The sequence below is a fragment of the Papio anubis genome, chromosome 15, assembly GCF_008728515.1.
Source record: "Papio anubis isolate 15944 chromosome 15, Panubis1.0, whole genome shotgun sequence".
Taxonomy (NCBI): Eukaryota; Metazoa; Chordata; class Mammalia; order Primates; family Cercopithecidae; genus Papio; species Papio anubis.
The window spans coordinates 13080650-13108542 of NC_044990.1; the positions used below are offsets into that span (position 1 = coordinate 13080650).

The following is a 27893-nucleotide window of genomic DNA, read 5'->3' on the forward strand; positions in this document are numbered from 1 at the left end:
CAAACAAACAAACAAACAAAAAAGGCCGGGTACAGTGGCTCACACCTGTAATCCCAGCACTTTGAGAAGCCAAGGCGGGCAGATCACAAGGTCGGGAGATCAAGACCATCCTGGCCAACATGGTGAAACCCTGACTCTACTAAAATACAAAAAATTAGCCAGGTATGGTGGTGTGCGCCTGTAGTCCCAGCTACTCAAGGGGTTGAGGCAAGGGAATCTCTTGAACCTGGGAGGCAGAGGTTGCAGTGAGCCAAGATCACGCCATTACACTCCAGCCTGGCGACAGAGCAAGACTCTGTCTCAGAAAAAAAAAAAAAGAGAGAGAGAGGAAAGAAAGAGAGACAGAGGAAGGAAGGAAGGAAGGAAGTGTCCATCTAATGGCTCATTCTGTCTTTCTCTCTCTCTCACACACACACACACACACCCTTTCTCTCTCTCTCTCTCTCTCTCTCTCTCTCTCTCTCTCTCTCTCTCTCTCTCTCTCTTTCTCTCACAATTCTTCCAAGGACAAACCTGAACTCTTAAAGACTAAATAGCATACACTGAGAGTCACAACCATGAGTGCTTCTTGTGGGAAGCACACCAAGAATGAAGCAGACTAGGTGATGAGTGTAACAAGCCCTGTCCTAACAGGGCAGCCAGCACTCAGCTCTGGTGGATTTTGATCATATGGGTCTCATGTTTTTATCTCCTGAGTTGCTTCTATTAAGGAAGTTAAAAATTTGGGGATTTTTTAGATGACAAGTCCAGATTTTCAAAATGACACCCATGTAAAAAGTAAATGCTACATGGCAGATCTAAAGGTGTATCCAGCCCAAATCCAACCCAGGAGCCTCCAGCTGGAAACTTCTGTGGTAAGCACCGAAGGAGGGAGACATTTCCTGAGCTGACCTGGCCTTCATACCACTGCATACCATTAGCATTTCAGTGAGTGTTTAGCATTATCTTCCAGAGCAATGTGCATTTCTACCTTCATTCCCCTTCTTTTAAATTGCATCTACTTGATTTAAAATGATCAGCAGGGTAGATTTCCAGCCATATACCTCTTATGGCCTCTTCTTTAGCTAAAACGATCCTAGCAGAAGCTGTGGATTTGCCACCTGTAGCCTGGTGTGTGTGGTGGGGTGATTAGTTCTGATTTTCTCACCAGATTGCATCATTACAGCACAGAGCCAATCTGCCCCGGTCCAGGAGCACTCTCTGCCTGCCCTGTGGCATTCAGCTTGCATTTGGCTTTGCTTTAGGCCTCATATTTCTGGATTTGCCCTAGAAGCCCTGACATGCTCTTCTGAGTTTGACTTTATTATAAGGCAATAGGAAACAGTTGAAGGTTTTTAAGCAGGAGAGTGACATTAAATAAAACAAATCTAGAAACTGTTGAAGTTGACCTGGGAAGGAAGGAAATTGGAGTCAGGGAGACTAGGGGTGTTTATGATAGGATAAGTGTTGAGATACTGAAGTAGGTAAGTGGCAGTGGGGAAGGAGAGATGAGAGCAGAGGCAAAAACAAAAAAATTTGAAGACTGAATCTGCAATTTTTGCAACTGTTTTTAAAAGGAGTCCTGGATTTCAAGTCTGGGTGACTAGGATAATGATTGTCACAGAAACAAGCCAAATTATTAGCAATATGTGTTTGTTTGCTTATTACATTTTTATATTTGCTTTTCTTCACTTAAAAATAGTAGTACTGGCTGGGCACGGTGGCTCATGCCTATAATCCCAGCACTTTGGGAGGCTGAGGGTGGATCACCTGAGATTAGGAGTTCGAGACCAGCCTGCCGAACATGGTGAAACCTCATCTCTACTAAAAATACAAAAATTAGCCGGGCATGATGGTGGGCACCTGTAATCCCAGCTACTCTGGAGGCTGAGGCAGGAGAATCGCTTGAACCCGGGAGGTGGAGGTTGTGGTGAGCCGAGATCACGCCACTGCACTCCAGCCTAGGTAACAGAGTAAGACTCCATCTGAAAAAAAAAAATAGTGGAACTGTCAGTTAATATTAACAACATTTTCTATTAGTCTGTAATTTTTATGTCTCTAGATTCCAAGGACTTCCTAAGCACAGTCTGATTAATCCTCGTGTAAGCTTTGTGAGTTGGGTGGCACTGGTTTTCAGGACCAAATATACAGAAGATAGCTCTTCAAAAAATTTTTAAAATTCTTGAGCATGTCTGTCATTCTCACTACAATCTCTTAGACTCTCAACGGCAATTATGTAGAGATCAAGCTTGGCATGTGCTATGTTCCCAATTATGATCAATAGGTTCTAATTGAGAACATGTGTTCATTTCAGCTGGGATTATTGTCCAGATGATCACAATGGAGAACATGAAAGGCAGCATCTGGCAGAGTTATTTTCTGACATCCACCTCTCAATCCCATCTTCCTTCATGACTGCTTTTATTCATATGTGAGCCACCAAGATAGAGGGAGATGTGCACCAGTGCTAATGTTTCTATGGGCTCATCCATGCAAACTGCCTTGCTAGCCAAGCACCATGTACAGGTTCTTAAAGTAGGTGCTAGCTCCATTTATCTATTGTTGCATGACAAATCATCTCCAAACCCAGTGGCTTAAATTATTAATCTACAATTTGGCTTGTATCCACTCCAGGCAGTGTTAGCCGTGATGGTTTGGCTGGGGCTAGAGGATGCCCTTCCAAGAAGGCTCTCTCACATGGCTGGCTAGTAGGTTCTGGCTGGCTGATGGGATACCAGTTGAAGCTCTTGTCAAAGGTCTCCATTTGTCCTCCAATTGGTCTCTTCATGAGCAGTTGGCTTGGGCTTTCTTACAGCAGGAACACTTGATTCCAAAAGCAGAAGTTCCAAGAGATAGAAAATGGAAGCTACAAATCTCTTGAGGCTCAGGTCTATAAGTTTCCATAGGGTCGTTTCCTGTTTTATTTATTGGTCAGAGAATCACAGAGCCTACCCAGATTCAAAGGGAGAAGATGTAGACCACATTTTTCCAGGGGAGGAGTGTCAAAGACCAGGTGGCCAAATTTAATCCGTAATAGCACACTACAGCAGATTAAGTTACACATTCTGAATGAAGGACAGTTTGTTTGGCATCTCTGAGTTCAACAGTAATAATTAAATTGCACCACTGGCCAATAATTGAAGATTATCAATATAGTTTAAATAGATTTTTTTTTTGTAGTCTCCATACAACCTCTGTGTATACTGATTCTATCGTTTATCTCTGATTTTCATTTCTCAAGTGCTTTGCTCTTTTACTCTCACTGTGAATACCCTCCCCACTCTTATATCCTGGCTACCAATACTCTGGAATGCTCTCTTGAGCTCTCAGACTGAATAAAGTACCCCTTCTGGGCACCTCTATAGTTTGGGGTGCTCCTTATCAGAAGACTTACCACAGCATATTGGAAGCTGACTGCTAGTCTGACTTTCCCCATAGACTGCAGGGCCCCTGAAGGCAGAAGAAATCTTTTGGCACAGAAGATTGCTCCTGGTCAGGAGATACTCAATACATATTTGTTGAATGGTTAATTCACATTCTGCCCCACATTTTTGCATTCTTGGAATGCTCTGAAATTATCATTGACTTTTGTGTGTTACTTGATACTGTTAGAACTCATCCTCAGCCTCTCTGTCTCTTAACTGGGGAGACTGGGATTTCTATGATAGCCAGGATGCAAGATGAAAGGAAGTGTCGCGAAGGTGCTATGAGAGGTGACAATGAGAGAACTCAGACTGTGTTAAAGATGATTCTTTCCATGATGATTGTGTTAAGACTATATTTAGCGGAGTATTTCTCCATGGTTTTCTAAGTAAAGAGAAGCTGTATCATAAACAGCAGGGACATTAACAAAGCCTCATTCATCTCCATTGGCCCCCTGGACATTTTGAAGCAGGATATATAAGCCACTCTCCAAATTGATAACAGGTGTCTGATTCCAAGCAAATGTCACCAATCTTGCCCTTAATGCATTATGGCAGGACATGATGGAACATTAGTAGAGTGCAGTAGTGCACATTTGGAAAAAGAATAAACATGAGATTTGGTAACACTATCTTATCAGTTGAATTTAAAATGAATATTAATCTTGCTTCTCTGGCACAGTAACAGATGAATCAATGAAATATTTTACTAGACGCTGTGGGTGAGGCAGATTGTCTTCTATTTTAAACAGTGAGGAGACATTGATCACTCCTGTAGAGGCTCTTGCTCAGTACAAAGCAACCTGACAAGTAATTGAGGTCCTTAGGGACTGATGTTACTAGGCTTTTTGTTTCTATTTCATTTAACCACAAAACATGTATTAAGCTTTAAAGATGCTACTCATTGTACACAGAAGAATATGACACAATCTCTACCCCCAAGGATCTGTGGCCAAAGAGTGGGCATGAAGGGAAAGGTGAAGGAACAACGTTGAGAAGGGCAGAGTAGATGGCATGAGGGTCTGCAACCAGAGAGATCTGGAAGCTTCACCTCTTATCCTTAAGTCCTTGCGTGAGTTATGTAAATTCAGCCTCAGTTTTCTCATCTGCAAAATAATGTTGATTACAAGCATACCTACCGCAGAAGTTTATGGAAAGGATTAACGTACATAAGAAGTATGGAGCTGTGAGCTCATGAACGTGAGAGGCAAATCCCTGTCTATTTTATTGTGCTAACCACTGTAGCACAGAGCGCACTGCAGGTGATCAGTGATTATTTGGCAATTGGATTGAATGAAAGTGCCTAAGCACTGTACTTGGCACATATTAACCATTCAATAAATGTTCACCATTAGGATACATAGTGGCATTGCAGCAGTGGTGGTAGCATCAGAGATAAGTAATAGTACCAATAAATGTTAGTGATGATAATAATAATAGTGGCATTAGTCATGTTTCATTAGGAGCACAAAAATAAACATGAATAGCAAGAGAAAAGGCAAAAATTATGTTAGCAATGTTATTGAGGATGTAAAATAGAGCTGTGAGGAGTTACTACTTCATTCAGAAGGTAAGCCTACTATTGAAGGCTTGTGAAGAAGGCACACGATGACAACTGTGGGAAAAAAGGACTAAGAAGTGAACATTTCTTAACAAGCTTTGATTTGGGTCTATTACAGACTCTATTACAATAAGGACATAGTGCAGAACTAGGCTGGAGGCAGGGGAGATGAACAGGAGAAAAGAAGTAACGGAGAGAATTCAGAGGTAGAACTGAAAGCAGTTAATTGTCTATGGCAGTCAGAGGAGCCAAATGATTCCATCACCCACATGTGAGTTTCTCCTGCTCCCAGAACAGAACTTCCAAGGTCATAGTATTGTGTATTTTATTCTATTTAGCTGTTTGCTCACAGAATCACAGAAACATCACTTCTGTTCTGTATGCCTTCTTTGCTCTATTCCCTCCTGCTCTATTTCATCCCACAATTTTAGCCATTTTTAATACTAACAATATAAATTCTTAGTACTGGTCCATGGTTTTAAAATAAATAAAGGCAAGATGTCTAAATCATCTCCTTTATTTTTTCACTCAGCTTAAGAGATGCCAACCCGCAGGCCATTGAAGTCGGTCCCTGACTAGAGTGCAAATGTTTGATTCTGAGATCCTGGCTTTGCTGTGTTAAAAGAAAAACTTTATACAAATTAAATTTAGCAAAGTTTATTTGAGCAAAGGACAATTCATGAATCAGGCAGCACTCAGAACCAGAAGAGGTTTGGAGAGCTCCGCATGGCAATGTGGGCAGGCTGAGAGCAAAAGAAGTGGCAGGCAAAACAGCTTGACTGGTTACAGCTCAGCGTGTGCCTTATTTAAACATGGCATGATGAAGCATTTGCCTTGAACATGGTCAGCTGGCAGGCTGTGATTGGCTGAGACTCAGCTTTCTCTTATGAAAATATACTCTTAACAAAGTTTGTTCACACCTGTAATCCCAGCACTTTGGGGGACTGAGCAGAGAGAGAGAACTTGAGGCCAGGACTTCAAGACAAGCCTGGCCAACATGGTGAAACCCCATCTCTACTAAAAATACAAAAATTATCTGGGCGTGGTGGCACGCACCTGTAACCCCAGTTACTCAGGAGGGTGAGGCAGGAGGATCACTTGAACCTGGGAGGCAGAGGTTGCAGTGAGCTGAGAACACACCACTGCACTCCAGCCTGGGAGACAGAGGGAAACTCCGTTTCAAAAAAAAAAAAAAAAAAAGAGAGAGCATTTGCAATTTGTTTGTTGCAAATGGAGGCAGCTGTAAGCCAAATTAAATTTAACTGTTTCCTCCTTTTTGTCAGTCTTTTAATTCTGAGAAATTGACCAAAATCTTGGACATTGACATCACTCTCTTTCCCATGATAATGGACTGGTTTTGTCACAATATGAAATTCAGAATTTACCAGGTCGGGTCAGTTGAATGTTTCTTTATGTTCTCTTTGTGTGTGTGTTTAATTCAAACCATAGTGAGGCCATGTTATGTATAATAGATGGCTGTATATGAGCATTTAAGACTCTTGAGAGGATATGGCACACCAGGGAGAATATTATGATGGCTATCAGGTGGATAATACTAAGAGACTGAAACACACTCCTTAACAGGAGCCCCCAGAAATCAAACTGATTAAAATCAAATACAGTCATGCACTGTGTAGCAGTGTTTCAGTCAATGATGGACTGCATACGATGGTGGCTCCATACAATACTGTATTTTACTATACTTTTTCTATGTGTAGATATGTTTTGATATGAAAATACTTACCAATGTATTCCAATTGCCTACAATATTCAGTACAGTATCATGCTGTACAGATTTGTAGAGTAGGAGCCACAGGTTATGCCATATAGGCTAGTGTGCAGTAGGCTACACCATCAATGTTTGTGTAACTACACTCTATTATGTTCACAAAATCATATAATGACACATTCTTCAGAATGTATCCCCATGGTTAAGCCATACGTAACTGTATATTTTAAAAATGTGCCAGGAGAAGAATCTACTTGCTTTAGCCAAGTAGCTTGTATGTTGGTTTCTTGCAATTGAATTTCTACAAAACCAGATTTATTTATCCAAGCGCAGCAGGAGGAGTTAGCCATTGTGCACATTTCCCCCACTGTTTAGCCAATAGATAGTCCAAAGAAATCATGTTATCTATAACAACTTCAGCAAGAGAATTTAAAGAAGCTTTGTGGGCAGCTATAACTTTTGCAGTAAAGTTGTCTATAATAGCCAATATTTGAGACATATTTTTAATCATAAATCTATTTACATTTATGCCATAGTAAGGAAGGAGCAGTCTACCAAAAGAAGGCCATTTAAAGGGATTTTGTGCCTGCTGGCAAATTTCTCTTTATTTCATAGTGAAAATTAACAGGTATAAACTAATGTTCAGTTTCCAATTGATTATGGAGTGACAATAGTACTGTTAAAATCCTTAATCCACATTGGTCCCTTATTTTCCACTTACTGAGACATAGAGTTGACAACACATATGCTTAATTATTAAATTCTGCACAGATTAAAAATAAATTGTACATGGGCACAACAGACAGTTCTCTGTGGAATGCCTTGTGCGTTGGGGTCATCAGTAGGGAAGCACTAGTATTTTTTGTCAAAGGCTCCATTATTGAACAATCATGTGTTTGGAGGCTAACAGATAAGAAATTGGAGTTATAAATTTGTCTACAAACTCTCAAATTATCTTTTTTGTTTGTTTGTTTTCTTATTCAATGTATGGCATAATTTAACTACAAAACCCTCACTAGGGGCAGGGCACGGTGGCTCACGCCCGTAATCCCAGCTCTTTGGGAGGCCGAGGCAGGCGGATCATGAGGTCAGGCGATCGAGACCATCCTGGCTAACACGGTGAAACCCCGTCTCTACTAAAAAAATACAAGAAAATTAGCTGGGTGTCGTGGCGCCTGTAGTCCCAGCTACTCAGGAGGCTGAGGCAGCAGAATGGCGTGAACCCGGGAGGCAGAACTTGCCGTGAGCGGAGATAGCGCCACTGCACTCCAGCCTGGGCGACAGAATGAGATTTCGTCTCAAAAAAGAAAAACAAAACAAAACAAAAGAAACCCTCACTAGGTTTTGCCTACTCTAAGAATTAAGAAATCTAAAATACCTGAATCTAAAAACCTAACTCTACAGAAAGTACCAAATGCGCAATGTGAACAAACAGTCATACTTGAAATATCAGTGAAATTTGTTATGGGGTGAACCAGAGAACCTCTAACATCATTTAAGGATTTAGGTTTAATGTGACATATCCAACACTCAAGTAAGTTCCCAGTGGAAGCTATACATTATGAAATCTTAATTGTTGCATGATTTCGCCATGTATGAATAGAAAAGAAACACAGGGCAAAGAAGAAAAGGAACAAAGGTTTTACAGTGACGAGGAGATGTCTTGATCTGTGATCTTGGGAAAGCCGTCCACATCTAGAATGCTGTCTGCTTCTGAAAATAAACATCATGGTCAGTTTTACCTTGAGGTCTCCAATGATTATACAGTTTTAAAAGTCCAAAGGGGCTTTATTAAGCACAAGGCCCTAAACTTTTGCTCCAGAGAAGAACTTGGTAAATCCCTTTCGAATGGAGTTTAAGGGCAACATTTTTCTGATGTCTTTTCCAAAGGACACAAACTCTGGGATCTAGATCATGAAATTTCTGGTGTCACCATTTGGTGCACGATGAAGGGCTTCTTTTTTACCTGGTGAAAATATACTTTGCCTTAATGTACTAAAGCTTTGCCATATTGAGTTATGTCAGAGTTTGTAAGAGCAGGAGATACATGAGGTTCTATTATTAGGAGAACAGGCCTTCTAGTAACTATTTTATAAAAGGTCAATCTGTGTTTTCCAGTGGGAGTGGATCTGATCACCATCAATTGATAACACTTTTGACCAAGGCAATCCAATTGATTCAGTTGACTTTTCCAAATGTTGTTGCATTTGTAATATTTTGTTTGTCTTACAACTTGCCTAGTGAAACCAGTACCTCCATCACTGGGGATTTTTTCAGTAATGTTCCATAAGAGAAGCACATTTTCCAATAACCTTTCAGCTACTGTTATAGCATTGGCCTTCCTGCCTGAGAAAGCTTCTCTACAACCAGAAAGCTTGAATTAAAGACAGCAATTGAATGAAATCCACCTGTAAGTGTTTTAATAATACAGCAGGTACCAGAAATGTATTACCTGAGTTTTTTGTTGTCTTACTGGAATTATGAGTATGAGAAACAAAACATTGGTTATAAAACACTTTAGCAATTTCAGAATAGCCACCACACTATTTATTTCACAACTTGTATAATTTTATCTACCCTATAATAAGTCATAGAGCATAAAGGAAGATTTAAGGGCCAGTCAGCCATTTCGGTTCTCTATGAGTCCACACTTAACACTGAATTTACATGCTTTCGAATACAAGTTTTATTTCTCAAATTCAGGTGCATAGCACTGTTTATCATAGGTAATTTGACTTGGGTCAGTCTTATAAAGTTCATTAAAATTGCATATGTTTACAATTTCAGTACTGGCTGGTAGCATGAAAATCTTCTGAAGCATTTCCTTGATATTCACTTAGTTCTCATTCTGTTTGATGTTGGGCTACCAACCAGGTGTATGAACCAATCAGTTTCTTCATTACAGTTCTGAGAATTCTTACTGAGATGAGTGGTATGATCTTAAAGTTCAGAAACCTGTACTTGTCAGATTCCTTTCCATGAATCCCCTTGAAGACAAAGCATGTCAGATTTATAGTGATTTGTAATAGCATTCAGGAAAAGGCTAGAGTAAAACAATTAATTCTTTGCAAATAATAATACTTAAAATTGTCATGGCTAAAGATCTAATGACAGTTTACTGTAATAATGATGCAATTGACAAGATTTGATTATTTCTGTGATACACAATGTTTTAGGATAATATCTAGAATTAGGACTCATTGCATAACAGAACTATCAGATTTCTATGAATTTTATACAATGAATGAAACACACATTAATAATACGTCTATACAAATATGACTCAAAGAACGTTTAGCATTATTCATTATCTGACAATGCTTCCCATATAATTTAATATATTAAATTAGCCCAGTTAGTTTAACATATCTCTTTTCTATAAGGAAATATATCCTTTTGAGATGTTTTAAGGGTCCATCGCAAAAATTCCAAAGTTAATTTGAAGTCAAGAAAAAGACAATTCACAATTTGATTTTTGAAAGTTTGTCAAAATATCAAGTGTTTAAAACACTTGATCAAAATAAGATTACAGGTAAACTGTAAAATAGTAGTCATTTGTGGCTGGGCACAGTGACTCATGCCTGTAATCCCAGCACTTTGGGAGTCTGAGGCGGGTGGATCACGAGGTCAGGAGATCGAGACCATCCTGGCTAACATGGTGAAACCCCATCTCTACTAAAAATACAAAAAATGAGCCAGGTGTAGTGGCAGGTGCCTGTAGTCCCAGCCACTTGGGAGGCTGAGGCAGGAAAATCGCTTGAACCTGGGAGGTGGAGGTTGCAGTGAGCCAAGATTGCACCACTGCACTCCAGCCTGTGTGACAGTGAGAATCTGTCTCAAAAAAAAAAAAAAAAAAAATAATAATAATAATAATAATAATAATGGCCATTTGTTTAACCAGATGAATAATTAAAATACTTCAAAGGCAAATACAGAAAGTTATATAGTTGGAGAAAAACCCTAACTCTACAGAAACTGGACTGGTTCTCCAGAGAAGCACAGGTTCTGGGTCCATAGTTCTTATGCATAAAATTGGCTGAAGTTCCAGATGCAGGGGTTCTAGTCTCCTTCAATCACGACAAACTTGATTCGCTGTATTCTAGTAACCTTACCCACCTACCCTGAACCCAGTCCAGTTTTGGTCTGATCTGTCAGAAACCCGAGGCCTTCCCTACAAGACCCAGACCTGTTTCTTTCACCACTTCTGAAGCCAGCCCAGACTTTTTCATTTTGCAAATAAATTCAGAGGGATCAAAACACAATTTGTGGAACTCAAATCTGAGACAGAACTCACCCATGACCCCAGAGGGTACTTTTGTTTGGTTACTTGCTGCTTCTGGGGTGGGGGTCACTAAAGGTCTACTTTCGATCCTAGTTCTTTTTTTTTCTCTCTCTTTTTTTTTGAGACAGAGTCTCACTCTGTCACCGAGGCTGGAGTGCAGTGGCATGATCATGGCTCACTGCAACCTCCGCCTCCCGAGTTCAAGCGATTCTCCTGCCTCAGCCTCCTGAGTAGCTGGGATTACAGGCACACACCACCACGCCTGGCTAATTTTTTGTGTTTTTAATAGAGATGGGGTTTCACCATGTTGGGTGGGCTGGTCTCAAACTCCTGATCTCATGAGCCTCCCGCCTCAGCCTCCCAAAGTGCTGGGATTACAGGCATGAGCCATTGAACCCAGCCTTGGATCCTACTTCTAATGATGGCTTATTAAAAGAATAACTTTGGACAAATTAAGCACAACAGAATTTATTTAAGCAAAGAACAATTCATGCATCGGCCATCTCTCAGAAACATAAGATGTTCAGAGAGCTCCACCCCAGCATGTGGGCAGGCATTATTTATGGATAGAAAAAGGAAGTGATGATGTAAAGAAACAACTTGATTGGTCTGGGCACCATGACTCATGTCTGTAATCCTAGCACTTTGGGAGGCCGAGGTGGGAGGATCACCTGAGGTCAGAAGTTCGAGACCAGTCTGGCCAACTTGACGAAACCCAGTCTCTACTAAAAATACAAAAATTAGTTGGGTGTGCTGGTGCATGCCTGTGATCCCAGCTACTTGGGAAGCTGAGGCAGAAGAATCTCTTGAACCCAGGAGGCAGAGGTTGCAGTGAGCTGAGATCATGACACTGCACTCTAGCCTGGGTGACAGAGACTCCGTCTCAAAAAAAAAAAAAAAAAAAGAAAAGAAACAGCTTGATTGGTTGCAACTCAGCATTTGCCTTATTTGGGCATGGTGTGATGAGACTTTTTTTCTTTTTTTTTTAAGAGACAGAGCCTGATCAGTTGGTAGCCTGTGATTGGCTGAGACTCAGCTATCTGTTCCAAGATACATTATTAAGTTAGTTTGCAGTGTGTTTACTTACTGTTAGGTTGCAGTTTTCTATGTACCAGGCAGCTTTAGGACAAATTTAACATAACGTAATAGCCATAAAGAAGCAGTGCTAGCAAAGGATGGGGTTATCCAAGATGTTCTGCACTGAATTGCAAGTTAAAAGGGAATTCAAAGGTGAAATGGAGATAGGGAAATACATTTCCACAGATTTTATTCTGGGTTACATTTGAATAATCCTTTATTTCATGAATAGTTGTTTTACAGTAACATGAATTACAGCATGGTAAAACATCAGTAGCTGGAAAAGGTGGAATTTCACCCTTATATTAGTCAGTTATGCTTTAGCATGAGTTCGTTTGTCAAATTATCAAGTTAGTCATTTAGTTTGTGCAGAGGAAGAGAAGATAAGAAAGAACAAAAAGCTAATTTTATCCATTTTGTAGTCATGCCTGAGAATGGCCTTAGATTACAGAGTGCTGGGCTAAAGGCTGATGAACACTACCCTCTATGCTCTATCTGGATGAGGCCAAAGACCATCCGTCCCTCGTGGCCCAGATTAAAGACCCCCTATGATCATCTCCCCCACACCCAATAAATAATTCCTCCTCTGAAATCCTAGGAAGTTTTATTTACATCTCTTAATGATATCTGTAACCATTTGCTTTGTATGATGGTTATTTGTTTGTGTATGTTACTATCTGCGTGTATGTAAATGTTTTTTACATGGACTATGTGTCCTATGAGAGAATAAACACCATTACCAGAATCCACCTGTGATTCCTCTTCATCATCTTCATAGTGTCTTACATAATCCCTTTATATACATGTGCTCAAAATATATTTAGTGATTGACTAAATAAATCATATTTGAGAGCTCCATGCACCTGTGAATTTCCTTTGCTTTAGCCCTTTTATGATTTCTTTAGCAGTCAATTTTAAAGTCATACTCTAAAGACAGTTTAGATTGCAGGGCATAACAAATAGGAAGATTATACATCTTCTTTCCCATTCATTTCAAATTGTTACGTGTAAATACACACAGATACACATGCATCCTATAAAGTCATAAAACATGAAAATGCTCTTGGCTTCATTTTCCTTATTCCTGAACACCTGTGTTAATATCTATTCATGAAATAGAGGCAGCAGGTGAAAATTCACAAAACACCTCTACACATTCGCACCAAAGCCAGAGTATAGACCCTGGGTATTACAAACTCCAAGTCAGTCTTTCAAGAAAAGCATCAGCTGGTTATCCAGGCCATCATACAAACTGGGCTTTTCCTTTTTATTTTTTGTATTTTTTTTTGCATTATGGTTTGAGGCTGATGTATACTGGGAAATGATAGCATTCAGGAGGACTCTCCTGTTGAATGATAAGCATATTTTCTTTGATTCACTCAGAGACAAAATTTTCAAATTCATTTTGAGATCAGGATTTTAATGTCAATTATTACAGAAAGGTTCTAAAGAATGACTCATCCTGGATAGCATTCATTTTGTGATTCCAGTTCATAGATAGGGCTCTGTTTTTAATGCAGTCTATGCCTCTCAGCCCTGTACTCCAAGGCAAATAGCAAACCTCATTTCAAAGGTATAAATGCTCCTCCAGGCTCTAATCCCTTCTGTGTAATGGGGCATTTGTTTCTCTTCAATGAACAGTAAACCTGTAATTCCCTTTAATCCTAAGTGAGGCTTGAAGAGCAAGGATTTCCGTTATGCACTCTCCCACCTACCTTCTACAGGCTTTTCATAGTCACGGAAGACCCTTCAGAATTTTCACAAATCCCCAAATATCTGTCCAGTTAGTCGCCAAAAAGATGTGTCAAATGGAGTTGAATCTAAGTCAACTCCATTATCTAGGGACTTATGAACTGTGCTCAGATTTGGCTGGAATTTGTGACAGGCTGATGCCTGATCCCACGCAACCCAATTCTAAAGCATTTATGGTTAGAATTTATCTAAAATTGTAGATACAATGAAATGTATCTTCATACAGATACGGATATGGATATAACAAATATAAATACGGAGGAAAAACTTTTCTGATAAAATGCCCTCCTCCACTCTAAGCTTTTGTAGAATTCCTAATATAAGAAAACATAGAAATCTACCAGCAGATGAGAATAAATTTTTTAATTAAATTCAGCAATAGCAGGAAAATAAGAAAAAAGAAAGAAAACAAGTACTTAAAAAGATCCTTTGCCCTTGGCAAACTTAAAAAGCAAATTGTCATTTTGTTTTGAGATAACATTTCTAGGCCAAAGACATTTTTTACAAGCCTATTCCAAGCATACTTTAACTCTATATTAGGGAATTTTGAATATTAGAACAATCCAAATTTTCTACTCCTCTGGGGCCAAGAGACTTAAATATTTGGGAACAATGTAGTTTCCATATCTTGTTCATCAAATAGAGGCCTTTGTGTGAGTTTTGATTTGATCGCTGCACAAATTTACCTTTCTCACTACAAAGCTTGGGAAGTTGAATCATGTGTGAAATTTATTCGCCAGTGTCTTTATGTTACAGATCTCAAGTAATTCTTCCATTGAGTTCTTCAGTGCAGCAAATGCACCATTCTACTCTAACAATGATCCTCTGCAAATGATTTTTTTTTCTAAACTTTAGTCCAAAGTAATGACATTAGCAATGTCAGTGAAGGATTAAGAGGAAAATATATTTTATCAATAATAAATTGCTCTCTTTTTCTTTGATAGCTATGAATTAAATACTTATTGCTTGTAGATACTAAAATGTAATTTTAGTGAAACAACTCACAGAAAGACAAGGAGTTATTATAACTGGGGAAGAAGATGGAGTTTTGTTTCAGTTTGATCTCTCTAATTTCCTGCACTAACCACTGATTGATTCCTCTTGGCACAGAGCCAGACATGCGAGATACTTCCACTTGGGTGTTAATTAGAATCTTTACCTTGAGTGTGCTTCTAACAGTGTTTGCATATAACCCTTTCCTAGTAGAAAATGTCTGCAATTTTAAAGCATTCTTAGTTATTGTGGATGAAGAGAGAAAGGGGAAGGGGAAGAGAGGACCCACAGATGCACAACTGCAGGCAAAGGCAATTAGGATGATTAGGAGGAAGGTGTCTTTGGACAGAGCTAAATCAGTAGTTAGGGAGTAAAAGAAAGGTAATTTTTGATCCGGGATGGAAATTAGAACATACGATTTAATTACTCTGCTCTTACAAATGCCAGTTGAAGTGACCCAAATAATAGGGTAGGGGAGAGAAGTGCAAACGAACCCTGGCAACAATGGAAGAGTGTCACTTACCCTCAGAGACATTGAGGAAATCACGAAAGATGTGGTGCAAGACAGACAAAGGTGAGAGGAGAAGCAGTAAACTGCAGACTTCATGCTTTCAGGGAAATGACTGCTTGTGTGGAATGAGCGGATTCTTGTCTTGGCAAGACCATCCTAACAATTTTGGAACAAATGGACTGCCTAAAATAATGAATAAGAGAGTAAGATAAGATGGCACTTGTAGAATAATTTTTATTTGTAGTTCTGGGGTACATGTGCAGATGCACAGGTTTGTTACATAGGTAAACACAGGTTTGTTACATAGGTGTGCCATGGTGGTTTGCTGTACCTAGCAACCCATCACCTAGGTATTAAGCCCAACATGCCTTAGCTATTTTTCCTGATGCTCTCCCTCCCCCAACCCTAGCCCCTGACAGACTCCAGTGTGTGTTGTTCCTCTCCCTGTGGCCATGTGTTCTCATTTTTCAGCTCCCACTTATAAGTGAGGACATGCAGTGTTTTGTTTCCTGTTCCTGCATTGATTTGCTGAGGATAATGGCTTCCAGCTTCATCCATGTCCCTGCAAAGGACATGATCTCATTTCTTTTTATGGCTGCATAGTATTCCATGGCATATATGTGCCACATTTTCTTTATTCAGTCTATCTTTGCTGGGCATTTGGGTTGATTCCATGTCTTTGCTATTGTGAATAGTGCTGCAATGAATGTACTAGGTACTAAATTGCAGAAAACATTTGATAATTATATGTTCATGTATCTTTGTAATAGAATGATTTATATTCCTATGGGTATATACCCAGTAATGGGGTTGCTGGGTCGAATGATATTTCTGATTCTAGATCTTTAAGGAGTCGCCACACCATCTTCCACAGTGGTTGAACTAATTTACATTCCACCAGCAGTGTAAAAGCATTCCTATTTCTCCACAGCCTCGCCAGCATCTTTTGTTTCTTGGGACTTTTTAATAAAGGCCATTCTGACTGGCGGGAGATGGTATCTCATTGTGGTTTTGATTTGCATTTCTCTAATGATCAGTAATGTTGAGTTTTTTTTCACATGTTTGTTGTCTGCATTAATATCTTCTTTTGAGAAGTGTCTGTTTATGTCCTTTGCCCACTTATTAATGGGGTTGTTTGTTGGTTTGTTTTTGTAAATTTGATCCTACAAAAAAGAAGGCTGAGAAATGTGCTGGATGCAGAATCTCAGTGGGATACTATGTAATAGTAACAATAACAACATCTAATACTGATACAGTGTTCTGTATGTGCTGGGCACAGATTAAGTGTACTATAGATATTAACTCACTTAATCATTGCAACAAACCTGTAGGTGAGTACTTAGATTATCCATCTTTAAGGATTAAGAGAAACCAGGTCTTAGAGAGATTAAGTGATCATGATAGGCCATAAGGAAATTATACGACTGTCTCTCTGGACAAATAGATTCAATGCCAAATAATTAGAACTTAAAAGAGCTCTAAATTATATGTCAGTTATTTAATAGATATCCTGTAATATGCAACCAGTTAGAAAATATTATGGGGAAAAGAACCCCTTAACAATAACAACATAAAATGGTAAGAATAAATTTAATAAGAATATGCAGGGTGTATAATGAAATTATGCAATTTTACTGAAGGATATAAATAAACCCATAAATAAAAAGAGGGGGATAACAAGTCCTGTATGGGAAGACTTAATATTATAACAATATTTCTTCTCCATTTCTAGTTAGTCCCTAAGTTAAATGTACTATCAATCAATATCTGATTATGATTTTGAGGAGAAGACAGAATTTAATAAAAGTATCTCTCATTTTTAATTACAGAAATAACACACAAATGCATAATCTGATAATTTAAAAACCCTGTGTTATGGAATGTGGCCTTACTCTTGTTCATCGGTCACCCTTCCCATGAAAGTGCAGAGCGTATGTGCATTATCTGTGTAGGTATTGAAATCATGCAGAATATCGGGAAGTAGAGTGGCGGCGAGAAAGACAATACTCAAGGCACTAAATTCCAGACAATTTTTGATAATCATATCAAGCAGGTAGAACAAGGAGTTTACAGAATCTGAACATATGATAACAGGCTTTGAAATAACTGGAGTTTTTTTAGGCAAGAGAGATGAAAAATGACATTAAAATGGCTAAAGAAGTTGGAGGTATTTCTCTCTAGCTGGAAACGAGGCTGGGACATAATTCATATTTTATGTCTCTTAGTGCTATTTTATTTTATAACTATATATTCCCATTACTTTGATGAAATAAAAATTAATTAAAATATCACCAGTGAAAAGATGGATGCATTTGTCAATAGAATGTTGTTATAATAATGTTAGATGGTAAAACGTGGATGGATTGCTCACAAATAGTGCTAAAATAAATCGCTAACCACTGAGGGAAAAGCAGTTAGATATTTACTTCAAATCAAATCCCAAAGATCATTGCATATTAACCAAAAGTTTAAACATTAAAATAGTGAAATGAGTAGGAGCAAATATAGTTATATATTTTCATGATCTTGGAATGAGAAAGGCTTTCATCCACTTATCACCATAGAAAGCAACCCAAGGGAAATAAAATCAAAAATTAAAAAGCAAAGAAAATATGTTTGCAATATAAGACAGATAAATGCTATTTATAGATTAAGAATTGTTTTAAATCAACAAGAAAAACATGGACACCTCAATTAAAAATCAATACAGAACATAAACAGGCAATTCATAAAGAAATGGGAACAGCCAATAAGCATTATTTCTGAAAGTTCAGCATTGCTAGAACTCAAAGATATATACACTAAAACCACTATATGCTATAATTTGCATCTGAAAAAATTTTAAATGTTTTCAAATAATATTTCTAGTGCTGGTAAGTGCAGGAAAATGGACATTCTTGTATATTTCTGGTTGTAGCTATAGACACAAGAAGAAAAGGGCAATTTTCTTCTCCAGATATTTTACATGAGCTTTAAATACTTGCTAAATCAATGAATTCATTAATAAAAGTATTTTTAAAGAATGGGGATATAAAAACTAATTTGAGCTTTATAAAAATTAACTTAGACCCATTGTATGAAGCAACATATAAAATTCTCGATAGATCTTGTGTAATCTTTGCAAGGAGAAGGGGACGATTTTTCTTTTCTTTTCTGGAGGCAGGGTCTCACTCTGTTGCCCAGGCTGGAGCACAGTGGTGCAATCTTGGTTCATGGCAACCTCCGCCTCCTAGACTCAGGTGATCCACCTCAGCCTCTTGAGTAGCTGGAATTACAGGCGTGTGCCACCATGGCCAGCTAATTTTTTGTTTGTTTGTTTTTGTAGAGACTGGGTTTCAGCATGTTGCCCAGGCTGGTCTCAAACTCCTGGGCTCAAGCGATCCTCCCACCTCGGGCTCCCGAAGTGCTGAGATTACAGGCGTGAGCGACCATGTCCATCCAAGGTGATTTTTCACCCACTGGAATTCCTCTCACAGAAAGTACAGCTCGTTTGTGTATTTGCTTCTTTCTTACCCGCTTTTACATTAAATACTCACATAACAGGTCACAAAATATAATCATTAAACTCATCTGATGAGGCATTTTCTCATTTTTAACCTTGGAGTCAACAGCAAGCATATAGAAAGTGAGACAGAAATAAAGAGCAGTTGCGACAGTGATCAGAGACTGACAGGGCTCTTACTAATGTCAACCAATCTCACACAATGATGAACCTGAGATTTTTTTTTTTTTTTTTTAACAAGTGAAAGAGGCTGGTGTGCACGCCTGTCATCCTAGCACTTTGGGAGGCCATAGAGGGCGGATCACTTGCAAAAGTGAGGAGTTTGAAAGCAGCCTAGCCAACATGGTGAAACCCCATCTCTACTAAAAATACAAAAAAATTAGGGCTGGGCTTGGTGGCTCACGCCTGTAATCCCAGCACTTTGGGAGGCCGAGGTGGGCGGATCAGCTGAGGTCAGGAGTTTGAGACCAGCCTGGCCAACATGGCGAAACCCAGCCTCCACTAAAGATACAAAAATTAGCCCAACATGGTGGCATGCAACTGTAATCCCAGTTACTCGGGAGGCTGGGGCAGGAGAATCGCTTGGACCCGGGAGGCAGAAATTGCAGTGAGCCGAAATTGTGCCACTGCACTTTGGCCTGGGTGACAGAGCAAAACTTGGTCTCAAAAAAAAAAATTACCCAGGTGTGGTAGTGGGTGCCTGTAATCCCAGGTACTCAGGAGGCTGAGGCAGGAGAGTCGCTTGATCAGGGGAGGCAGAGGTTACAGTGAGCCAAGATTGTACCACTGCACTCCCGCCTGGGTGACAGAATGAGGGAGAGAAAAGAAAAGAAAAGAAAAGAAAGAAAGAGAGAGAGAGGAAGGGAGGGAGAGGAAGGAAGGAAGGAAGGAAGGAAGGAAGGGAGGAAGGAAGGAAGGAAGGAAGGAAGGAAGGAAGGAAGCTAAGTATTCCCATGCCCCACGTGGAATAATTAGTAATTCAGGTGACCTTCAGAAACAATTTGCAACCTTCATTCATTGGTGGAACTCAAAAAGCACTATTTGGTTTCTTATAGGTTAATTCAGTCCCTTGATTCTTAAAATCCTTTGTGGTTAGTTTGTAAATTAATCAAACTTCAAGGTCACTTTCCATTTCTCTTTGTTGATTTCATAGATTATTTGATTACTTGAAGATGCGCAAAGACCTAGAAAGACTAGGTGTTTTGTGTAAGATAATAATGGCAATGAAGGCTACAATTTCTGCAGGAAAAAAAGCCATAGTCATACATTTTTTAATAAGAAAACAAAATCTGTTTTTTTAATTGAAGAAAAAGAGTGACTATCCCAGAATAAAAAGGCCTTGAAAGAGCCTACCCAAACCTGAACTGTCAGAATAGTTCTTGAGCAGACTTTGTTTAATTTATGTTTATAAATTACAGTCTACTCACTGCCCCTGCCTTTTTTTTCAAGGCCACAGTCAATGCCTCTAAGATAAGAATCATAAATTCCCACACAGAATCACAAGCAACCAGAGACCTTTGGGATCACTTTCTTTTCTGAGGCCAGAGTCTCTGTGTGCTTACGGGAGGTGACAGGACGGGTTTGTGGAGCCTCTTGCTTGTTTTATTTCACCTGACTTGTTGTAGATGTAAAACCATAGCTGCTCCTCCTGCAATAAGACAGCCCATTTGCTCAGTTTCTAACAAATATATTTTCCCACTTTCTAGCATTTATCATCCTTATTCCACAATGTTTTATAATAATTGCACCCCAGGTTGTATAGATAACCTGAATAAAATATGTTAGTTTGACAATCTTTGAAATTATGACTTTCAGGTGACACATGTGTGTGCATAGATCCTAGCATTTTACAGAAATAGGCCTAGATGCAGAGAAGCGAAGTGTCTGAATGGGGCAAAAAGGAAACTTTTGACTTTAATTTCTTTATACACTGGTTCTTGCTCAGAACGCTACATGTGTACACATAGGCCATTTGGTAGTATAGAATTCTCTTTTCTGGTCCTCCAGGCATAATGAGACATGCCTGAATTCCAGAATGAAGACAGCTATGACCACATTTACCCCATTCATTTAGTTTTCATTCAGTTCTTCATGGCATATTTATTGAGCACTTACTTTGTGTAGGCAGGATGGAAAGTACAGAGGACATAGAAAAGATCAAGGAGGATGAGAAGGATAAGGCATCTGCCATAGCAGAGCTTATGTGTTTATATAGGAGGCAGACAATTCAAAACTATGGAAATAAATAGCCGAAAATAATTAAGCTTATAGTAAGGAGTAAGAGAGTTCTAAGGCAAAGGGTATCTTGGATGGGTGGAGGGTCAGAAAAAGCCTCTCCAAAGAGATGGTATTAAAGCTGAGACCTGAAGAATTGAAGAAATTAAGAAGCCAGTCACACAATTCTAACATATTTTAGTAGCAGAACGCTTTTTAAAAATGAAATCATTAGTGGAATACCACTCAAAAGCAAGTAAAATAGACTTGCTCTGATGGAAGCCATTTAGGGCTTTTGCTCTGCTCACTCAGCCTCTCTTAACCAACCCTAAGGAGGCCCTGGATATTCTTGGAGACCTTTTTCTAGTATCAGGATGAGTTGTCTCAATAAATAATCCTCAAAACATAACCCAGGGCTTTGTGGAACATGGTTTGAAAACCACTGGCCTGGGTGAAGCCAGTAGGCAATTGCTTCACGCTGTCCCACCCTGATAATCAGACACAAAGATACATACCTTTTACTCAGCAGTTGAGCCTGTGTTCAGCCCTGACACAGATTTTAATCTTTTCCCTTTATATCCTGTAAGTTTAGATACACAAAGCACCACTGCTATGTTCTTTGTCTAACGCTTCAGTGATCAATAACCTAGCTAAAATGCTTTGGATACTTGAATTAACATGAGATCATTAATGATAATTATAAATGCCTCTTAATTGTATCTAAATATAGTAAGCCTTAGTTAAATACTGAGTGAATAAGCACTTCCCTTGGACATCTCCTTTTGGACATAATGGAAGAAGGCTTCACTTCCATACCCTCTGCCGTTTGTTCATTCATTCCCATTCTGTACTGCATAAGACAAACAGAAGCAATTTGTACTTTTGAGTAGTCAACATGTTTTCTTTTCTTATTTTAATTTCATTAACATATGCCAAAGAATGAAATACTTCAAAAATATAGTACTTAATTTAGGCTGGTTGTTGTTGTTGTTAATTTGTTATGGTAGGAGTATCCAAGCATAAAGAAAGAATAAATTTAATCAAATTACTCACACTAGGTTTAAGAAACAGTATCTGTCTTTGTGAACTATCTAGCCAATTACCTTACACTGCCATTTAAACAGTGATTCACAAACAAATATCTAGATTTTTCTTATGGAATCCAGCCAAACTACATTTCCTTTGCACTGAAAAAATTTTAAAGTCATGAATGATTAAAGTCCATCAACTACGTGATAACTACGGATGCACAATTTTTCTTCAGGATCACTGGAATTTAAATAAGACAGACTGCTTTGGTAAACCAATTATAAAAAGATCATAAAAAGCATCGCCTTTCAAATCTCATAAAGAGCTAATGTTCCCCTGGTGAAATCCAAATAAATGTAAGCTATTTTCAGCTTTGATCTCTGGTTTTATTTTACTAGAACTCAATTTTAAAAGTTTGTGCCTAGTATTTTTAGCACCAAGTTGCCAGTCACTATATCATATCTGCAACATAAAAGAGAATGCAGTGAATTGAATCACTATCCCACTTGATAAATACTCAAGGTCAAGAGACTTAGGAAGGAAAAATAGTATGTAGTGGGTTGTTAGAAAGCAATGGAAGAATAAAACAGACCTTTAAGAAGCAGGAGATGCAGGAATGTATTAATATATATATTCCAGTTCGTCTCTTGATTTATACCTCTATCATTCTGGTCAATGCAATTCAACGATTGGAGGAGGTCAAAGTGCCTGACTGAGTTCATATTCAGACTTCACCATTTAAAAGTTCTGTGACCTTGGGCAAATTCCCTTAATTTCTTTAAGCCTCTTTTTTATCATCTATAAAATGGAGATTAGACAGTCTGCATCACAACACTTTTGTGAGAATTAAGTCACATAATTCTACTTAAAGTACTGTATCAGTGCATTCTCACACTGCTACAAAGACACACCTGAGACTAGGTAATTTATAAAGAAAACAGGTTTAATTGTCTTATAGTTCTACAGGTTGTACCGGCTTCTGCTTCTGGGGAAGCCTCAAGAAACTTACAATCATGGTGGAAGGCAAGGGGGAAGCAGTCACATCTTCACATAGCTGGCAGGAGAGAAAGAGTACATGGGGAAGTGCTACACACTTTCAAACAACCAGATCTCGTGAGAACTCTATTATAAGACAGCACTACGGGGATGGCGCTAAACCATTAGAAACCACCCCCATGAATCAATCATCTCCTGCCAGGCCCCTCCTCCAACACTGGGGATTACAACTGGACATGAGATTTGGGTGGGGACACAGAGCCAAACCGTACCAAGTACTTAGCGCCACATAATAATCTGTCTTAATGTATGCTTACTGTTATTATAAAACAATCATGAAGGGTTATTATATGACAGCTACTGGCATAAGACAGGTTCTGGGGATACACAAATGAGTAAAAGAGTGTGTTTTCAAAGGATTGCCAATTTCAAAGCATCTGGAGCACTACATAGGATTGGATAACAGGTATCCCCAGCCATGCCAACATCCTGTTTTGTGATTCACACCCTTTCCACCATCCCTGTGGCGTTTTCAGGGGACACAGAAATGACCTGGAAGCCGAGCAGCAGCTGGACTGGCAACATTTATTTTCTTGTCATGTAAGCTGCTTCATCTTTCATCTGAAGTTTACTCTTCTAATTTAGAAGTTCTTTGGGGGGTGGAACCTCACCGGGAAGTAAATTAAGCATTTTTGTTGTTGTTTTGCTATGTTGGATTGATAAACTGACAGACTGACACAGGGGATGTAATAGCACCTTTCCTATTCTTCTTCCTAGTTATTCTCTCCCATTTCCTTCTAAGAAGGACATTTTATTGATCTCTTCCCTGAAAATCTTGGCCACTGTGATGGTTGTTACAGGATGGTTTTGGGCAGCTGGGATCCCAGAGGTTGAGTCATGCTTTGCAGTGTAGAGCTTAAGACTGACCCTCCTTTAGGTCTTTCTTCAAGTTTCTGACAAAAGCTTCCATCTGATAGTTCTTCCTGCCTTGGTTACGTTTTCATGGATATCGATTTGTCTCAATAAACAATCCCCCACAATTAATAGATTTGATCAGTCAAATGAGAAGTGACTGATGGTCAAAATCCATTTTTTCCCTGTTATCACATGGTTGCCCTATAAAGACCCAGAGTTAAGTGAAACCCTCTCCCGAGGGTTTCCATTTTTCTGGTCATTTCTGGCTGTGACCTGCTGCTTCTGCAGGGTCCTGGAACTTGCTCATGCCTCACTTCTTGCAGCTTCGCCTATTCTCTTCTTTATGGAAATGTAGATATGGAAATCAGGCTTTTTCTCATTTCCCTCAAAAATTACTCACCCAAGATATTTTGTGTATTGACAATTTTATTAAAGATTTAGGATACAAACATGAATTGAGCTACAGAAATGCAAAAAAAAAAAAAAAAATCAGTGTTAGTCTTCCCTTTAAAAAAGATTTCTTGATTGTTTACACTAAATGGGTTGTAAGCTGTGGCCATATTAGTTGGATTGCTCTCTCCTCTCTGTTTTGTAAACCTGTGAAAATATACACTCATGTCATTTATTATTCAGACAATGCAAGTTTCTTAAATTCTACCAGCGATGTAGTATTTTACCCTTAAGTTTCAGTGTTGTGCTCTGTTAAACAATAGACCATCTATACTAGGTGGAGGCCTCATGAATGGGATTTGTGCCCTCATAAAAGAGATTCCAGAGAGCTGCCTTGCTCCTCCTGTCATTTAAGGACACAGCGAGAAATTGCCATCTGTCTGTGTACCAGGAAGAGGTGCTTAGAACCTGCCTTGATCTTAGATTTATCAGCTTCTTTTCCTTTGAGTAGATACCCAGTAGTGGGATTGCTGGGTAAAATGGTAGTTATATTTAGTTCTTTAAGGAATCTCCATACTGTTTTCCATAGTGGTTGTACTAGTTTACATTCCCAGCAGCAGTGTAAAAGTGTCCCCTTTTCACTACATCCACACCAACATCTAGTTTTTTTTTTAATTTTTATTTTTAAATTATGGTCATTCTTGCAGGAGTAAGGTGATATCTCACTGTGGTTTTGATTTGCATGTCCCTGACAATTAGTGATGTTGCACATTTTTTCATATGTTTGTTGGCCATTTGTATATCTTCTTTTGAGAATTGTCCATTCATGTTCTTAGCCCGTTTTTTGATAGGATTATTTTTTTTTCTTGTTTGATAGGATTGTTTTTTTCACGATTTGTTTAAATTCCTTGTAGATTCTGGATATTAGTCTTTTGTCAGAGGCATAGTTGGTGAAGATTTTCTCCCAGTCTGTGGGTTGTCTGTTTACTCTGCTTAGTATTTCTTTTGCTGTGCAGAAGCTTTTTAGTTTAATTAGGTCCAATCAGTTTGTCCTTGTTTTCATTGCATTTGCTTTTGGGTTCTTAGTCATGAACTCTTTGCCTAAGCCAATGTCTAGAAGAGTTTTCCCAAAGTTATCCTCTAGAAATTTTATGGTTTCAGGTCTTAGATTTAAGTCTTTGATATCTTGAGTTGATTTTTGTATAAGGTGAGAGATGGGGATCCAGCTGCATTCTTCTACATGTAGCTTGCCAATTGTCCCAGCACCATTTGTTGAATGGGATATTCTTTCTCCACCTTATGTTTTTGTTTGCTTTGTTGAAGATCAGTTGACTGTAAGTATTTGACTATATTTTGGGTTTCTATTCTGTTCCATTGGTCTATTTGCCTATTTTTATACCAGTATCATGCTGTTTTGGTAACTATAGGCTTGTAGTATAGTTTGAAGTCAGGTAATGTGATGCCTCCAGATTTGTTCTTTTTGCTTAGTCTTGCTTTGGCGATGTGGGGTCTTTCTGGTTCTATATGAATTTTAGGCTTGTTTTTTCTAGTTCTGTGAAGAATGATGGTATTTTCAGGGTTGAAGTAGAAGGTTGATTATTAAATTACTCAAGGAGATAACAGAGAAAGGTGAAAACCAACTTAAAGAAATTTTTTAAAACACAGGATACAGCTGAAAAATGCTCCAGAGAAATTAATGTCATAAAAATAAAACAATCACAATTTTTGGAAATGAACAACACACTTAGAGAAATACAAAATGCACTGGAAAGTTTCAGCAATAGAATGAAACAAGTATAAGAAAGAATTTCTGAGCTCAAAGATGAGGCATTCAAATTAACCCAATCTGACAAAGGTAAAGAAAAAAGAATAATGAATGAAGCCTCCAAGAAATTTGGGATCATGTTAAATAGCCGCACCTAAGACTAATTGGTGTTCCAGAGGAAGAAGATAAATCTGAAAATTTGGAAAACATATTTGAGGGAATAGTCAAGGAAAACTTCCACCCTTATGACCTAATCACTTCCTAAAGACCCCCCTCCACATACCATCACTTTGGGGATAGGATTTCAACACATACATTTTGGGAGGAGACAAATATTTATACCATAGGAGAATGGCTCTGTTAGAAAGACAGTTACAAGTGTGTCCCTGGGCTTTGGTATTGGGTTCAAGAATAGATTTTCTGTGCAATAATGAGGGAGGCAGAGAAAGCAGTGTGCTAAGTGCTCAGTGGAGAAGTAGCAGGAGAGAAGACAGAGCAGGCAGGCAAAGAACCAGGAAGAGACATGACTACTTAATCTTCTTTCTCTCAGTCCCCAAAGAAATTTACTCAGTAGCTCCTGCTGGATCTTGCTCTGAAGTATATTTCAAATACGATCTTTTCCCCATCTCCACTTATCCCACCAAAATCAATAGCAACTTAAGCAGTAGAAACTAAGAATAAGAGTAACCATGTTTCTAACACGAACTAGAGTAAAAGCAACAAATGCTCCCTTCTGAGGGAACAAGTACTAGAATTGCATTGGGGCCACCATAATGACCATTTTTACTTCTTGAGTTACAGTTGTATCTTGAACGTTGATAAGCAATGGTCTAATTCTCTGGGCTGCCTGGAAGGAAGCTTCTCAGAGTGTATCCTTTCTCCTTAATTCATATTTCCATAGAATGTATCTCCGTCTATTGAGAGGTAGCCTAATGTGCCTGTCTGTGCCCGGCAACGTGAAAGTATCTGGGGACTGTGCTGGTCTTCCAGGGCCTCGTTGCAATATAAGTTGTATTCAACTCTTATAGGAAATTGACAAAATATGAGCCTGAAGCAGGGAATCCTATAGTTATATCCACAGTGCCTGGAAGGACATGCAGATACATCCTTTACTGAAAAGAGATCCCCAAGTACACAAACAAAGCACAGAGAGAAGGGTAAAATTGTTTTGCAAGTGGTTACTATGTTTTGTTGTTTTATTTTTATTTATTTATTTTTTTTGAGACGGAGTCTCGCTCTGTCGCCCAGGCTGGAGTGCAGTCGCCGGATCTCAGCTCACTGCAAGCTCCGCCTCCCGGGTTTACGCCATTCTCCTGCCTCAGCCTCCCGAGTAGCTGGGACTACAGGCGCCCGCCACCTTGCCCGGCTAGATTTTTGTATTTTTTAGTAGAGACGGGGTTTCACCTTGTTAGCCAGGATGGTCTCGATCTCCTGACCTCATGATCCGCCCACCTCGGCCTCCCAAAGTGCTAGGATTACAGGCTTGAGCCACCGCGCCTGGCCTGTTGTTTTATTTTTGCATGAAGTCACCTATGAGTTCATACAGAATCAACCTCACGTGGGGCCTGTAAGTATCTTTTCACTTTGATTGTCCTATCTCTTCTCCCTTGGCATTGTTCTTGGTCTTTTAAGCCTCTTGCCTCCTTTCAGGGCCCTAAATATCTGCTAGGCAGTTCTTCGGAGATTCCTAAAGGCACCTGAGGGGCCCTGTGGGACCTTGCATCCCAAAAGTTAGTTGCTTGGGGCAGTCTTTAAGTCCTTCAAGTTCTTCCCAAG

General features: G+C 39.0%; 1 long non-coding RNA gene across 6 annotated transcripts in view; it reads right to left on the bottom strand.

Moving 5' to 3' along the window:
* Positions 1–8182: 8182 nt before the first annotated feature.
* Positions 8183–27893, bottom strand: part of LOC103879164 — an 83201-nt gene continuing 63490 nt past the window's right edge. For all 6 annotated transcript variants that reach the window (XR_004178648.1, XR_004178646.1, XR_004178649.1 and 3 more), the window contains 2 exons: positions 15319–15489; positions 8183–8404 (listed from right to left, as the gene is read on the bottom strand). This is a non-coding gene — a long non-coding RNA (uncharacterized LOC103879164). The remainder of the gene's footprint in view (positions 8405–15318; positions 15490–27893) is intronic.